At 35.6% G+C, this 7408-nt stretch overlaps 1 pseudogene; it reads right to left on the reverse strand.

Moving 5' to 3' along the window:
- Positions 1 to 473: 473 nt before the first annotated feature.
- Positions 474 to 5521, reverse strand: LOC109456112 (myosin light chain 6B pseudogene; annotated as a pseudogene).
- Between the last annotated feature and the right edge of the window lie 1887 nt (positions 5522 to 7408).

Raw genomic sequence — 7408 nt, forward strand, 5'->3', positions numbered from 1 at the left:
GTACCTAACCTGAGAGAGAAGATGCTTATCCTTATCATTAAAATGGAAAAATACAAGGACAGTATACAGAATCTCTTCACTTCAAATTTATGTGTAGTGTCAATATGGTATATATATGCCACTTGTATGATTATCACTTTGAGGTTATTTGAATAAGGCATTTGATTAATGCAAACACCACAAATGCTATAAAGTCATCCATTCAATGAACAAATATTTATTGAACACCAACTGGGACTGCACTCTGTTAGGCACTAGAAATTTACAAGGAGGAGGAGGAGAAGCAGCAGAAAAAAGCATAAGCAGAAGAGGAAGGGGAGGTGTAGGGAGCAGAAAAGAGGGAGGAGGAAGGGGGAGGAGAAGAAGGTGAAAAAGAAGCAGCACCAGAAGAGGAGGCGGCAGCACATCAGTAGCAGCAAGACGAAGGAGAAGTAATTGCTAGAGTTCATTTAGTGCTTATTAAGTGCCAAACGCTATGCCAGTTTCTCGATGTACATCATCTCTAATTCTACAAATAGGAAAAAAAATAGTGTAACAGGTATCATTATCTGCCTTTTGTTGATGAGGGAACTAAAACATTAAGGAAACAACAATTTGTAAATGAAGGAATATTATACAAAAGTGAGTCCACTCGAGAAAGATGTACATGACTTATTGCAGGCACATTTTACTGAATATGTACACATTATTTTATAACTATATGTCCAGATGCATGAAGCATTCACTATAACAGCTAACATCCATTGCCTTACATACTCATGTCAGCAAATACCTATCAGTAGGTAATGAATTACCAGGTTGGTGGCACAGGCAAGATTTAATATCAATGTACGTTTTCTGATTAGATTCATACTTTAACAGTTTTCTTATTCTTATTATGTGTTTTGCACAAACTTTTAGAACATATTTATTCATATTTTTAACTACATTGTAGATCATTGTGTCAGTAAATGTCAAGAATTTTTAGCAATATACCCCAGGTAAGTGTGCATGTACATACACACACACACACAAATACACAGAGGTTTAACTCTAACAATATATATAAATAACTATTCTATATTTTGGAAATTTCCTTATCTGAAGTTAATAAATAAGAGCATACAAGTCAAAGGGTTTTCAGATCCATGGATGTGAATTGTTTCTCATATCACCTTCAATAAATCATACCTTTTGGTGTCTATACTCTGGGGTAGTTGTCTCCCGTATTGACTGTAGACTTACCTATGTGACTTGATTTAGTCAATGTGGTATCTGTAACCCTGAGGTGAGCAGAGGTGTTTGTGGACTGGTGGCTTGCAGTCTTGAAAACCTGAGAATAATGTGGACAAAAATATTAAGAAGAAAGTCCCTTCCATGCCAGCTGTTCTAGCTGAGCCTAGCACTCAGCTGACCCAGGAAAATGCAAACTGAGCCCAGCAGAAGAAACACCTGGTCAACCACTAGAATCATGAGAAATAATACATTGTTCTCATTTTAAGTCACTAAATGTTGGGTTGATTTGTTATGCAGCAATAGATAGCTGGCACTCATTGGCCTTTTATTCTGTTACTCACAGTTTAGTCATGTTGGGAAAGTATCAAACTCTCTGAGAATTTTTCTCATTGTTAATGTCAGGATAATAATTACAGCCCAAATTGCATAGAGTTTACTATGTAATCCTCATCACATTTAATCTTGTGGTACCCCTATGGACAGTGCAGTTATTGTCTCCATTTCTTGGAAGAGAAAATAGAAAAGAGGTAAACAAATCTGTCAAAGTTACACATCAACTAAAAAGTGGCTTTAGAGTCTGTGCTTTGAATTTTTATTTGATACAGACAGGTTTGTGCTAGTCTTTAAACAAGAACACCTCTCTCCTCTCCTCCCCTCCCCTCCCATCCCTTCTCTCTTCTAGTCCTTATTTTTTCTCCTCCTTCTCCTTCTTCTTCCCTCCCTCCCTAAGTGTCCTGCTTGTTGTCAGCTTCGATATACTCATATATCAATTCAATTTTAATGGCCGGTAATTCTTTCTGGTCAGTTGTGGAATTTGTCTCTCTAGCCACCTGTATTCCACTAGTAAAACCAGCCACCTGGTTTTACTAGAGAAATCTTTCTCTCCTGTAAAATCCTACATTGTTCTATTGTACTCTGGAGAGTAGTCCATCTGCTTCTGCTGGTTTATACATAACAAGCTCTGCTTAGGAACCTAAAAGGACATAAATCTAGAACTACAGATCCATGCTTGTCAGTGCCATATAACACAACTCTTGTTCAGTAATTATGTATGATAAACATCCTCATTATAATACATCTCATCCACTAAGGTGGTCTGCTAACACACACATAACACTGGTTTATAGGCATAACTAGACTATACACAGCTTTTTAATGTGCCATTTCCTGAACAGAGAGACTTCTTTTTATCTTTTTCAAGATTATTCAAATGATGATGCCTTGCATACTGAATGCACCATTTACATTCTATTAAAATTTGAGGCCTCAACCTCTCCAAATTAATTTGCTCCAAATAGGTTTGCTTTCCTTTCAGTGGTTCATTAAGAGCAATATGTTTTAGGCTCTAGAGATTTATTATTGACAAATTGTGAAAATTATGCTTCTAAATAATTTTATTTTTAGATTCTCTCTAAGCAGTCTTTCCCTCCATGTTCTAGTAAGCCATATTTATTCATTAGGGTTTGATAAATCAAATTTCATAAAAGTGAACAAAATGAATTCACATCCAAAGCAACTGAATATAATGTTGGTTATTTGTTCCACAGACACAATACTTGGCCTAGTCAAGAACCCTCCAACTCTACATATTTGACAAATTCAAAAATATTTTTATAAAATGTTGTCAAAGAAAATTGATGAGATACTATATGGTTGTACAAAGTTTATGGAACAGGAATAAAGCCCCTTTTCCTTGTAGTGATGTTTAAAAATATTTTAAATTCAAGAAAGTGAGCAGCATGTATACTTTTTAGGGTATTTGAAATCCCAGATATATACAGCTTTTAAAATGCTGCATTGTCTGGTTATGACAGCCAGCACACCTGGATTATGAAGAAAAAGTGCCAGAAGTCTTATAATTTTGAGCAATATATATGAACTTGAAATTAATTATAGCTTCTTCTGGGAAAACCAAAAACTCAAAGTCTATGTAATGAGATTTTAGAAAGATTACATGCAAGATCCTGTTCTTCTTCTTCCTGTACTCTTTCACTCTTTAGAGGTAATTTCATATGCATGCAAAAGAAACCTGACTTATTCCCTAAGAGGATTTCTGGAGAATTTACATTCTGATTTGCTCTTCTTTTGCCAAGAAAGACTCACCACATCCACTTGTGGTCTATATAAGATTCTTAACACAGGAGGAAGAGAAGAAAGATAAACATTAGAAAAATAACTGGGGATACTTGAAATAATATTTACATGAACCTATTTCCCTCTTTCTTTTAAAAATATTTCCTTACAAATATGTCTTATTTAAGATATTTTTATGCCTACTTATTTTAAGACATGCCTATTTATTAGGCTGGTGCAAAGGTAATTGTGGTTTAAAAGGTTAAAAATAATTCCAAAAACTGCAATTAATTTTGCACCAATCTAATATCTACCTATCTACCTTTCAGTATCTGCAAATTAATATTGCCCAAATAACTTTACATTTTTTTTCAGTTTTCCATATTTTTAAAGAACATCTAAGAGTCATTCTATAGGCTATATACATTAATTATCAGCACATTATAAAAATACACTTTTAACTATGGTTTTAGTTTTTTTTTTCAGAACTTGTTTTCCAATAAATGATCTTACCTACATGTTTTTTTAAGCAGTATTTGTCCATCAGTATATACTAAGATCAACTTAAATGTAAAAATATATGAATAATAAATCTATATGTATATTCATATGTATGTGGTTATACCCCATAATGTGCTTTTGTTTCAGAGTCTTTTTATAAAATTCATGGAGAGAAAAAAAATCTGTTTCTGGCTAATGTTGCAATGAAGGAGAAGAAATAATAATCTCCAGATATATTTTATAATTATTAAAGTATTTTACATTTTCCATGGAGAATTGATAATCAAACAGGACACATTCCCATATGTGCCTTTTCCATTGATCATTTTTCATTTTTCCCCCCAAGGGAGGAATCGTCTCTTCACTTTGAAACAGTAGGGAGCCTCCTAGTGGTAGGAACATGCTTCCGCCTGCAGGTGGCCCCAGGTCCGACCCCACTGAATCTATAGGATGTGCTTCAGGAAGGCTTCATCGTGGATACAGCCATTGCTGTCCTCATGTCCTACCAGAACTGTCTCCACCTCCTCTTTGGTCATCTTCTCTCCAGGACGGTCAGGACATGTCTGAGCTCTGCTCCGATGACTTTACCGTTCCATTATTTGTCAAACACCCGAAGCCTCTCCAGGTAGTCCTCACATTTGCCTCAGTCCCGATTCTTGTCCACTGCCTGGGGCATGGGCAGGAAAATCTCAAAGTCCACACGCCGGAACTTCAATTCATCACTCTTAGGGTTCCCCAGAACCTTGAGCCCCTCGCGTTGATGGGGTTCTGGTCCCCGGCTCTCATCACATCCCCACAATGGCTGTACAGGATCTTGCCGTCCCCTACTTGGTCAAACAGCTCCAAGACCTCCTTGAACTCCTCCAGCTGGTCCTTATTAAACTCAACCACCACTTTGGAGAGAATGATCAGGGGATCCCGGGTTTTCTCAGAGGCTGGAGGGACAACTACCACTGGCTCAGCCTTGGTCTTGGCTGGAGGGATCCCTGCTGCTGCTGGCTTGGCAGCAGGCTTGGACACAGAGGGCCCCGCTGGTTTCTTCACAGGGACATCCTTCTTGGGAGGCCTGATGTCCGGTAGCCAAAGGACAGTGTGCGGATGGGGGCACGCATCTCCTGCGGGATCCAGGCAAGGCTTCATTTTTTATTTTTTTTTAACCAATCTTTAGTGGATTTAACTATCTTATGTTTGTTTATCCTCTGTAGTTCCTGCTGTAAGAGAGTCCTTAGCATGCATTGCTTCTTATCCATTATTGTTCACTCATATTTTAAATAGATGATGAATATAGATCAGATATAATAATTGCTCCATATAATATTTCTATATAGCTAATTATTGTCAAACCCTGCTTACTTCTCCTCCCAGGAAATTGTAGGTTGAGTAAAATGTGTTGTTTGTCCAAGATGAAGAGATGGAGAAGGAGGTTATTATAGGAAATCTCCAGGTATCTTTAAATGAAGAATGGAAGTTAAACAACTGAATCTCTGCCATCTTATAGCTGGCTTCTTGACACAAATCTATAAATATGCTCTTCCCATATGCATAAAACTTTTATATCTATCAAGCAACCAGAGGAAAACAATATTGGGATATCTTATTTGACTAAAATATTAATTTGTCACAAATTATGTTTTAAGTATGCTACTTTATGTGTAATATTAAGACATTACTGATATATGAATGATTTAAAACAAAGATTGCTAACTGTGTGTTTTTCAAAAATTTCACAACACATTTGATCACCCAAAACATTCAACCACCTTTTAATTTTAAAGGAATATGTTGTAGGATATTGCGAAATATATTTGCTTGGCCTTAGAGACTCTGGGTTTTATTCTGTGTTCATCCTGTAACAAGTAGAATATAATCTCCTTTTCATTAGAAGTGAGATAGTTAAAAGAAAAGAGCACTAATATACAATCTTTCTAATTAAAATTTTTATCATGGTAGTTGATATCACTCATATATAATGGGACCCAAAAATTTATCACCTATTCTAAGACAGGCCATTGACTTCTCCTGCTTCTTCTGACCCAACACCCGTCCCCCACAACATCATGCTTATCATCATCTGAATTCACTTTATTTTTTTATACACAGACATCTATGAGAGACTATGTTAAGTGAACTCTTGCTAACATTTCTGTTGTCTTTCATCCCTGACAATTCACCTAAGTTCTAATAAAATTAATAATAATAATAATAATAATAATAATAATAAAACAACCAGATAAACCTTTGCTTCCTCTCTGATGTTGCTTTATGCAGGCAACAAAACAAAACAAATAAACAAACAAAATGAAATCATTGTGACCATGAAACTTAGAACAAATTCATGTTATTTAGGTTCAGTTATGTCCCAGTCCTGTCTGACATACCATCTCTTAATCTCTAGTTGATTATCATACTTAGAAGAATAGCTACTATCTTTTAAATTTTCCTCATAAAAACTTCCAACAAATTAAAGTAGAGGATGAGAAATCTTCACTGGTGAATTCACTAAACAGTTATAGAAGCATTAACCCCAATATTTCTCAAACCCTTCCAAAAAATAGAAGAGGAGGGAATGCTTTCAAACTCATTGTATGAGGTCAGCATTACCCTGATACCAAACCAGAAAAGGATGTCACAAGAAAATTATAGGCCAATATCCCTGATGACATACATGCAAAATGCCTCAGTAAAATATTAGCAAACTAAATTCAACAATATTTTTAAGGAAGCATATACCATGATCAAGTGGGGTTTATTCAGAGATGAAAGGATGGATCAACACCCTCAAATCAATCTGTGTAATATACCCCATTAACAAAATGAAAAATAAAAATCAAACGACCATTTCAGTAAATGCAGAGAAAGCATTTGACAAAATTCAATACTCATTCATGCTAAAAACTCACAAAAAGTGGGTATAGAGGGATTGTACTTCAACATATAAAGGCCATATCTGACATGTCCACAGCTGACATCATATTCAATGGTGAAAAGCTGAAAGCTTTTTCTCCATGACCAGGAACTACACAAGAATATCAATTTTGCCATTTTTATTCAACATACTGCTGGGAAACCTAAAGAGGGCAATTAGACAAGAAAAAGAAATAAAAGGCATTTAAATTGGAAAGGAAGACGTCAAACATACTGTTTTCAGATACTACAATATTATTCAGAAAACCCTAAAGACTCTATTAAAAACAACAACAAAAACATACTATAAGAACTAATCAGAAAGTTCAGTAAAGTTGTAGGTTACAAAATCATTATACAAAACTGTTATGTTACTTATACACTAAAGCAAACTATCAGAAAAATAAATTAAGAAAACATTCTCATTTACAGTTCCACTATAGTTCGTCTTGAAGCCACAACCGATCTGTGCTATTTCTCTCCTCTACTATTCTTATCAATTCCCCTCAACCTCAGCTAGCACCTCTGCTGGATTGGGTGACTTATCTGTTGGGGTGACACAGATTTTCATTTGTAAGAAGTTTGAGCCCGTAGGCACCATGCTATTTCCTTTTCCCATCCAAAGTGGGCAAGGAGATGCCAAAAGATGCTCAAGTGAATCAGTTAGATGTTAATCAAATTCTTCCCTTTGCTTTCACCTAAAAGTAGTTCTATC

This window comes from Rhinolophus sinicus, chromosome 1 (assembly GCF_057876585.1).
Source record: "Rhinolophus sinicus isolate RSI-liver-muscle chromosome 1, RSI-T2T, whole genome shotgun sequence".
In the NCBI taxonomy this organism is placed as follows: domain Eukaryota; kingdom Metazoa; phylum Chordata; class Mammalia; order Chiroptera; family Rhinolophidae; genus Rhinolophus; species Rhinolophus sinicus.